This window comes from Anoplolepis gracilipes, chromosome 11, assembly GCF_047496725.1.
Source record: "Anoplolepis gracilipes chromosome 11, ASM4749672v1, whole genome shotgun sequence".
Lineage (NCBI taxonomy): Eukaryota > Metazoa > Arthropoda > Insecta > Hymenoptera > Formicidae > Anoplolepis > Anoplolepis gracilipes.
In genome coordinates, this window is record NC_132980.1 from 2,761,949 (window position 1) to 2,772,508 (window position 10,560).

Here is a 10,560-nt window from a genome sequence, read left to right on the forward strand (position 1 = left end):
ATGCTAGACTATAACGGTAGACTCATAAACCACCAGCTTAGGGAATACAGTACTCGCGAGGAGATCGACGAACACTTCACCGTAATATTAGCAATGATAGCCGACCTCATGAGCAACACGAAAGATGTAATTGAATACTTAACGTACATACGAAAGAGCACAATGCACCCAATATTAACGTCAATCGAGAAGTATTCGTTTTTTCAACATCTTTTTCTTTTTCGGTGATTTTTTTCATCTTCATTCCAATACCAAATTTCGTTTTTGCCTTCATGGCCGTCCAAACAGCCGTAGCAGCCACTCTTTCACCAAAAGTCGAATCCCTCGCGGTAATACGTTCCCGCGCCTTCACAGCTAGTATACGATCCGCAACGTGTCGTTCACCGAGGTCGTTGCTTCGCGAGTAAACTATATTGTGGTCGCGACACGCAGCGTCCAATGGATTGATATCTCGATTGCCTCTAGCCAATCGTTCTTTTAAACGAGTTCCCGGTCCGCAAAACTGATATCCAGGAATATGCAATTCGATAGGAAGCGCGTTTATCGCACGATTCAATAGACCGCTACCTCTTATAATTCTCGCTAACATTCGTAGCAATCTTTAATAAATGGTGTTGGACCGTCGATATGTGTTTGCTGCCACGATAAATTATAATGTCGCAAACATCTACGATACCGTTGTACTTCAGCCTTTATATAATCAGGAAGTTTGTCCCGCAGTCGTTCCACGTAGAGGCTAAACTGTCTCAATAAAATAATCTTTGATATATATTGCAACTGTTCAGAGGTAAGCTCGAGAATATGACTGTCGTCCGACAGATGAAAAAACATTTTCAATACTGAGCGGTTTCGATTCGGTGCACATCTATAAATAGGTCCTCCCATGACTCATTCTCAAAATGCGGTTTGTGCGGCAAGCGACGATAATCAAAGGTTTAAACTTTGACAATAGACTAATGCTTGAAAAAGAAATACGCAAGCATGGAAACATGTTACAAATTACTATACGCGGCATTATTTGCGGTCCTTCGAATTGTAGTAAGACTAATGTATTGATAAGTCTAATTGAAAGTCCGTACGGTGTTCGTTTTGAGAACCTGTACGTATACTCAAAATCGCTTCAACAACCGAAATATCAATATTTGGAAAATTTATTGACACCAATAGACGAAATTGGTTATTTCACATTCTCTAATAATAGTGAAATCGTTGCTCCAAGCGAGGCGCTTGCGAATTCCATTTTTATCTTTGATGACGTGGCGTGCGATAAACAAAATACGATAAGAGAGTACTTTGCAATGGGTCGACACTCGAGCGTCGACTGTTTCTATCTTTGTCAAACGTATGCCAAGATACCCAAGCATCTTATACGCGACAATGCGAATCTATTGATTTTATTTCAACAGGATAGTACAAACCTGAAACATATGTAGAACGATCATGTAAATACTGACATGTCATACAACGATTTTCACGCATTATGCCAGAAATGCTGGCAGCACAAGTATGGATTCGTAGTTATTGATAAAGACAGTTCGCTGACCAATGAACGATATAGAAAAGGATTTAATGAATTTGCGATACCGTAGAGAGGTTAGTCGCTGTCAATACATCAGTCTAACAACGTCTACAAAATATCCATCATGATAAACAACAATGATGCTGATAATGAACGTGAAAAGATTGTGAGAGAGATTGCAAAAACGAGCGAATCAATTCGCAAAAAATATCACGCTTTAAAAACTGGTAAAATTGAGGAAGACGTCGCTTTGGAGAGACATTTTAAGCCAATCACTGAACCTCTAAAACAAATTGTTGAGAATACCATCGATGTAGAATCTGATGCATCGAAAGTGGAGTCGTTTGGTATACCCAGAGAAGTACAAGAGAGCATAAAGCAGAAACGATCAAACATTTCACTGACTTATGAAAAAAATCAAATGGGGGACGAAAACGATCAAACGATTCATTGATAACTTCTACACCAAATCTATCAAAGCGAATGAAACAATCAACTCCGATAAAAGCTGTACAACAACCTCAAATAATCTCGTCTCCTTCCGTCAAAAAAATTTTTGAGACCACACCCGAAGCGGTTGTGACGTCGGTTCAACGTCAATTACAAACATCCGAGGGTCAGAATATGTTTGCGAATATAATTGCGAAAACATCTTGGTCCGCTCGGACAAAGATATATCGGAGCAATTTTGGGCCAAGATGTAAATAACGAGATGGATTACATATATGGTGTTAAATTTTCCGACGAAGGAATGATGCTCGGCTATAAACATTTCGAAGTGGATAAGAATGATAATATAATCATCAATGGAGTGAAATATGCGGAGACGCCGGGTCTCTACGAATTAATTTTCAAGAGAATTCCCGACGATGCTGTATATACAGAGAACGATGCATAAATATAAAAGTATATTATTGGCGACAAACGCGCATAGACGTGATAGTAATGTGCGTAATCCACTATTAGGTAACAAAGGATACAAATATAAATATATAATCGCTTCATTATTTCCTATCAAAAGAAAAATCGGAAAAGGTATAAACCTACCACGCACTATGACACTGAGTGAGAATAAAATTGAATATGTGCATTGGAACGATCCCAACGAATTGGTAGATCGTTTGCGGCTGCTGAAAGCTTCGCGTCGAGCAGGTAACAATGCTCATGGCAATGAAATCATGTCAATTATCGAAGAGCTTCGCGAGGCGCGTCTTATTATAAATTAAACAACATATTGATGATACTAGTCATTCTGTCAAAACATTTCGTATTGAAATGTCAATTAATAAATTTGGAGTATTGCTCGGTATGTCGAATAATGTATACTATGAATGGAACGGATTACTAAGAACGTATGTGCGAGATAACGCTCTATGTCTGACTAGCGCCGGCTTTGACGCAAGGTTGCGCAAGATACGACGTGTAGCGCAACCGGAAGATGATAACGATGCTGCTAACAAACGGTACGTTGAACTTTTGAGGAATAGGCTGAAAGAAATTGAGGAAACAATTATTGCGCTCGAAACGCACGTGCAAACACTTCAGATAATGATGCATGAAATGCAGGAAATGCTTCAGACACGTGTGCAAACTACAGGACTCCGACTCAGGAAAAGATACATAAAGAATCATACATGAACTTTTATATTATTATGAAATATGCCACGATCAAACATACAAGAAAAGAAAAACAACTCTGAAAAGCGACTGTTCGTGGAAGAATTGTACGCTCAGGCGAGAAGAAATTTTTCGCGTAGACACGTCATAGTACGCGGATACGATGATCTGTGGCAGGCAGACGTGGTTGACATGCGTCCTTATGCACGAGTCAACAATGGTTTCAATTACATACTCACTGTTATCGATGTGCTGAGCAAGTATGCGTGGGACATACCGCTCAAAAGTAAAAGCGGAAATGAAATGTCTGAAATTGCAAAACTAATTCGAGATGGTGGAAGATGTCCGAAAAATTTTCAAACAGGAAAGGAATTTTAATAATGCAAATGTGCAAAAACTCATGAAGAAACATAACATTAATCATTATTCAACGTATTCCATCATGAAAGCCTCGATCGTGGAACGATTCAACCGCACTTTAAAGAACAATATATGGAAATTGTTTACGCTAAATGGTAATTACAAGTGGATCGACGCTTTATCCCCACTCGTTGCAGAATATAACGCGCGAAAACATCGCACTATCAATATGAGACCTATCGATGTCACTCCAATCGCTGATAGATTTTTAAATACAGTATACAACAATGTAAAAATTGCTGCTCCAGCGAGATTCAAAGTGGGTGATTCGATACGTGTGAGTAAATTCAAGACCATTTTTGATAAAGGTTACACTCCAAATTGGTCGGCTGAAGTGTTTAAAATTGTCAAAATACAGAATACTAATCCTGCGACATATATATTAAAAGATTCGCGCGGAAATCCAGTAGCCGGAGGATTCTACGAATACGAACTACAACGCGTTGCTAACACCGACGTGTATCTCGTGGAAAAGGTGATACATAAAAAAGGAGATGAAGTTTTTGTGAAGTGGTTGGGACTTGATAAATCACACAACTCTTGGATACATAAAAATAATTTATTATAAACATATAACATAATAAAAATATACATAAATTTACACGAATGAATATATATATATATATATATATATAATTTATATTTACAATAAATAAATACAATTATTTACAATGGTATTTTATAATGTCTCCACGGTAACGTATCAGTAGTTGTAGGTACGATATACCGCTTGTCCTCGGACTTAGAGCAATTTTTGTTTCGCGAATGGTGTATACCTCGTACAATTTTGATCTTATACACGATTGACTACGCGTTATTTCAATCTCTTCGTTCAAACACCGCGTGTAATCGTCAAACGTTATCATTCTCGCGACAACGTTACTCTTGACGCCTTTTACCTTTTTCGTATCCTTACCATCCACGCGCAACGCATACATTTTTGTTCTAAGCCCGACAAATTCGGTCATTATGGTACCATTGTTTTCATCCTTCATTAGACCTGGTACCTTTTTATTCACGAGCGGTATACCGTACGCATTGTCTATTGCATAGTCGCTCGTATCAAATCTGCTGATATCACATTTCATATTCTCGTACACATCGTCGCACTCAATGTGATATATAAGACTATCTGTGTCGGTGTACATGACTTTGCATCTCTCCCGATACATTGGTATCATATAATCGTGGTGAAATTCATACAAACATGTCTTGGATATATCGAGAATACACATACCCACGTAAATTGGTTTGTAGAATTTCACCTCGAGTTTACGTAATTCCACAGCCATTAGATTTTTCGAAAAAACTCTCCTGCTATGAAAATTTGGTTTTGCAATTAATGTCTCTACGCCGTACCTTCCGTCTCATTTTGTTAAAAGTTTAACATCTACGCGATTGCGCACATTTTCCATCGTTTTGCCAAACACGGCATTATTCATTAGTTTGTACAAATTTTTTTCAAATTCATTTTTCGCCAGTGTCCTAAATTTTGTGTTAAGTTCTATATAAGTACGGAGCTACGGAGATTGAGTGAATTGTAATATACGATGAATTTTTGCAACACGAAGACCGTGACGGGAACATTGCTGCAGGTTGCGGTAGTGTATCATGTAACGCTTCTTATCGTATAAGGTTGCGAGAAGCTTGTCCTCGCGTTTGCCAGGTGGTTTGTCGCGTGTCGGGCAAAACGATAGGTCAGTTTGCGAATCGTGAAGATGTTGCGGATACTCAAGATCGACTTCGAGGATGTAGCCTGTAGACGAATCGAGCGTATGATCGATGATACATCAAAATTGGAAACATTATCGACCCACTGAAAATAGGCTTAGGGCAATGGTTGACACATTGCCTATCCGTATAAATTATTAACATCAAAATACATCAAGTACGTTGATGGTTTCGATGAGTCATACGACTGCATGTACTTGTTATTAGCACGCGCGTACCTGTTGGAACATTGACTCAGATCACCACGTATACCTCGTTCGATAAACATAACCATGTCAATGTCTGTGAGTAATTCAAATATAATTTTCGTATGCTTTAACATGGCGTCCCACATGTAGCCGGGAAGAGTATAGTAATACGCGGGGACGAGCCCATAACTCTTGATACAACTCTCGCGGAAATTTTCAAAAATGTCTGCTAGTAACAAGACATCAGTTTTGAGGTATAAATCGCTATATTCGCCTAGCGACCAAATTGAGAATCGCTTCCACACAATCTCAGCGTGCGCGTAATCGCTCTCGGATACTGCGTTACCTGTCAAGGAGCTGTAAAATGATTCTCGCGATGGTAGACATGCATCTAACAATTTATCTACGCAGTCAATGTATTCGTACGGGAAGACACCTTTTCTTGTCAGTAAATTGAAATCCTCGGCGGATAAATTTTTAAATTCCGATTGTAAAATTTTGAGTTTATTCTTGCTCAGAAAAGATGCCAATTTGTCAAGATTTATTGTAAGAAATTTAAATGAATCTATGAAATGTAATTTAATGTGATTTCCCGGTTTGTCTTTCGTACCCTTAACATGTTTTGTAAATGAAAAATATTTTTCTTTTGTTATCGGAAGTAAATCGATTTCTCCTTCAAACGCTATGGCTATTTCCTCGATTATAAAGTGAGAATCATAGCCGGATAAATTGTGCAATACTGTTGGAATGCAAAAAGATTCTTTGTAATTTAGATTGCAATTTGAATGCGCGGGACCTCTGTGCCGTCCGGTCAAATGACAATGATCGCGTACGCGCGTATCATCATCTTCCACGAATGGTTTCTCACATATATGACACTGAGTCGCACTTCGAAATTCTTTCCATTCATCTTGCGTTAAATTTACCATGGGGACATTGGTTGTTAAAATATTTTCTACACGTTGTGCCAAATTTTTAAGTTCATCGGCGAACCACGCAACGCAATTGGCTTCGCGACGAGAATGATACGCGGATAACGAATTATCGTACGAGCAATGTACATAATAAGCGATACTAAATACTTGGTGATGTTGATAAAAATTTTCTTTTTCTTTTTTCACCAAAACGCACTCCAGATCGGCATACACGATGAAAGGTAGTCGCTTCTTCCTGTTGTAGTTGGCGAATGCGAGCCGCCTGTCCTGATCGCTCGGTAACCGGATAGCACAGTCGTTCATCTTTCCACAGTCTACTGTATGCGACTGTAGTTTCTCATTCGAGTGAAAATAGTGCATGCATCTGTAAAATAAAAGTTAAAATTTTTATATCCCTGTTTTAAATATTTCTAGACAGTTGTATTAAATATACATACCGATCGCAGATATATTTTTTAACCTTGTATTTGCTGAGTTGCGAACTCACAAGCCTGGATAAATTCTTGATCCATCCGAAATGTCCGATATCTCGCGTATCTTGCACGTAGAGCAAGTTGACGTGCTTGTCCCTCTTTTGCTCCGTAAGGCGTAACGCGATAATGTTTTCATTCTCGATGGTATACACATTGATTGAAATGTCATTATAAATTTCAAATTTTTTAATTTGATTAAGAGTGACTGGAAACTCAATATCTTGGAGATTCAGTACTGTTGTATAATGCGGGTACGACGATTGTCGGTCTGTGTATCTTTCAACTAGATACAGAGCAGCCACCACCGCCCACGCAAAACATGTATTGTCTTGAGATTGCACGTTAACCATTGCTCGTTTCATTACTATCTTTCGCGGTAATTGCACGCAACATCCGGCGCGCATAGGATTATATTTATTTATATTTACTGTTTAATTTAGTATACGCGATAATGCTCATCCGCTATCGCGTTCCTGAAATTCTTCGAGCAATGTAAGGATGGGCTCGGCGACTCGCCGTTCATACCACTCGCGTAAATCGGATGTATGAAAAAGTTCAAAGTTTCTCGTATTGATTGATTTATTGGCGCGCTTATCGCCCGCCACAAAGTCGCCGTTAAACACTGTATTCACTTTCACAGTGTTGTGTTTTTGCATAACGGCTCGCACGTGCTCGAGCACAATGTCACTCGCGTCTTCCAAAAATTGACGAGGTTCGATGTGATTATAATTTATAACCGCATCAGTTATGATACGACCTTCGAATGCCGTATTGATCTCTCGCCAAATCAATCCATTTTCTCGCGAACTGCATCCTGCACCCGCGTGTACGAAACGCCTGTGCAATACATTTTTCAATCCTTCGAGTCGCGCGATTCGAGCAATCAGCGATTGTCGATTTCCGATCGATAATCGTGGTCGTTTAATTCGACTTTGTTCTTCCAACGACTCGATACATTCGTTATATTGCGCCTCCTACGCAATGTATTCCTCCATTGAATTTACCCGGGTGGATTGCTCCCACACAATTTGCTCAGCCATGTTTTTCAGACCGAACAAGATGCACGACTCGAAAATAATGAATGTGCACCTCTTTGCAGTGAATTTATCGCGATTCATAGATGTTTCTATCACGCATTTCGCGATTTGTCACCTAACGATGACGTTATGTCAAAAAAATTTTTTTTGCTGTATTTCAAAAATTAGCAGTTGCACATCGGCGCTCGAAAGTTTTGCAGTTTCAAATTACACGCAGCTGCGGATTTGTCATATCTCGTTGGATTGTCACCTATGGGCCACGTCATCTCAAAGATTTGTCATATTTCGAATATTAGCAGCTGTATATCGGCGCTCGGAAGATCCGCGGCTTCAAATTACATATGGTTGTCATTTCGCGATTTGTCACGCACACTTTAAACATTTTAATAAGATTCGTTAGCGCATGGATAATTTGTAGTTTCAAATTACATGCAGCTGCGAGTTATTTTTTGATAATTTGTCACGTACATTTAGAATATTCAGGTATGATTTCATCAGAAAAATGTTGTCGCACCTCGGCGCACGGAAAATTTTAAGCGCATTCAGCTAAAATCTTTGGGGATGTAATTATTAATTAGCAGCTGTATATAGGCGCTTGGAGAAAAAAGCTTGCTGTATCAACAATCACTCCCTCCACATTACAATTTGTAGTGCTAAATTGTGAACAATAACCCTCTCCACATTGCAGTGTATAGTGCTAAATTGTGTTTTAATACTTAAAATAATTTAGTATCGTGTCAATCGTTTGTGGTCTCCGCTAAAGGAAGCAACATGAATTATTACGTCCCGATTACGGACACTGCCAAAGAAAGAGTAAGTTTTATTTTTAAATAATATTTTTATTATTTATATTAGTATTAAATAATATTTTTAATATTTATATTAATATTATATTTTTAATAACATTTTTCTAAAATTTTGTAGCATTTCATCCGAGTCTCGTCGCGCGGGTCGTATCTTGGGAAGAAGGTATGCTCTAACGCCGACATCATACAAATACTTGAGATTGGAATAAGCGTCGGAGTTATGTCATATGTGGAATTACTTGTTGGTGATAACCGAGGCAATCAAATAGTATTGCCTATCGTTATCTGGCATTCATTGATGCAGAAACGTGCCGATATTGAACAATCGACTGAAAGTGAGCTATTATGGATCTGCGATCTATCTATCCAAATGATTACGTTAACTGATTCCAAGATTGTTAAATTAACATTATCTAATAATTCTTTGTATATGCATCCGCAAACATTGGTGCATTTATTCGATTTTGAAGACTGTATCGATCATATGCATTTCTGGCTGTGTCAGAATACATATATATTGTTAATAAAAAGTTTAAACAATTTGTTAGCGTTTTGCAACGCAACAATATCACTGACGTTTATGATGCGGTAAAAGTGATACGTGAGAGTGACGCGTTTGACGGCAAATCACTCGTAGATTGTGAATTGTTAACATGTGCTGTAAATGATTTACTCTATGATGTTTGCAATAAATAAATTACCGTTTTTATTACTGATTTTTATTATTTCTTTCTTCACCTATTCTTTATAAAACGTATGATGTATATGGTTGGATCTACATACATTCTGTTAAAGATGTTGAAAATGCTGATGTAGATGAGACGTGATACTCGAGTTAGAAGGAGATGAGAGATGTGAGATTAAAATATATATATTTGGGAGGAGCGTGTGCCATAAAAGAGTTTGCGACCATCCTTGTGACAATCTTGTCGCATCTGATAAAGCGAGTTTGGAAGAAAACGCGAGTTTGCGGTCATCCTTGTGACATTTTTTTTTGTTATATCTGATAAAAAAAAACTTTGTGCTTATGGATGACTTGATGGACATTTCATCCGATTCGTTCGAGTCGTCCGATTCTTCCGAGTCGCCTAATTCACTCTTGATGAACATTTCATCCGATTCATCCGATTCGTCCGATTCGTTCGAGTTTGCCGAGTCGTCCGATTCGATGGACTTTTCGTCCGAGCATTCTGATTCGGATGTAGAATCCTTACACGATAGTGTTCTTGACGGTAATTCTAGTGATTTCAGTGATGTTGTGGAACCTATTATTCATACGTTAGATGATGTACAAGTTCGTACATACAATGAAATGAAAAGACTGTGCATTATATCTTTTTATTATAAACCTGGGATTTCTGTTAAACACTGTATATCGTGTTTCATGCGATTGCCGGAGAGGTCACAGATTGAGAATGATGTGGTGCGCATACATCATAGTGAAGTTTATCAACAGATCCATGATTTACATGAATGCGGTGGATGTCTGAGACCGCTGTATCAATTAATACCGTGCAATTTTTGTCTGTTTTGTACGAAAGAAGACTAATGCATGAAAAATAAAACTTATTGTGTAAGTGTCGCGATAAGATGCAGTGGAGAGAACGCTCCGACGCCCTCGGTGGCTCTGTGACTCCTGTGGTGCAGTTTTTGCGAAATCGTGAAATTGGTTTGCCAAAGACTCATACGAGATCGTTAAAACTGTTTTTCGAGATTCGTGATGATATAGACTTTTTATGTGATGTAATCAATGAGGATACTGAAGTAGAACTTTTACAATTTGAGGATTCTGTTGTCGCGGAAATGAAGCATCTCCGAAGAGAGAAGCTACAGA

The 10,560-nt window shown here is 38.4% G+C and overlaps 1 pseudogene; it reads left to right on the forward strand.

Annotated features, from left to right (window-relative positions):
- Positions 1-2,745, forward strand: LOC140671361 (uncharacterized; annotated as a pseudogene).
- Positions 2,746-10,560: the final 7,815 nt, after the last annotated feature.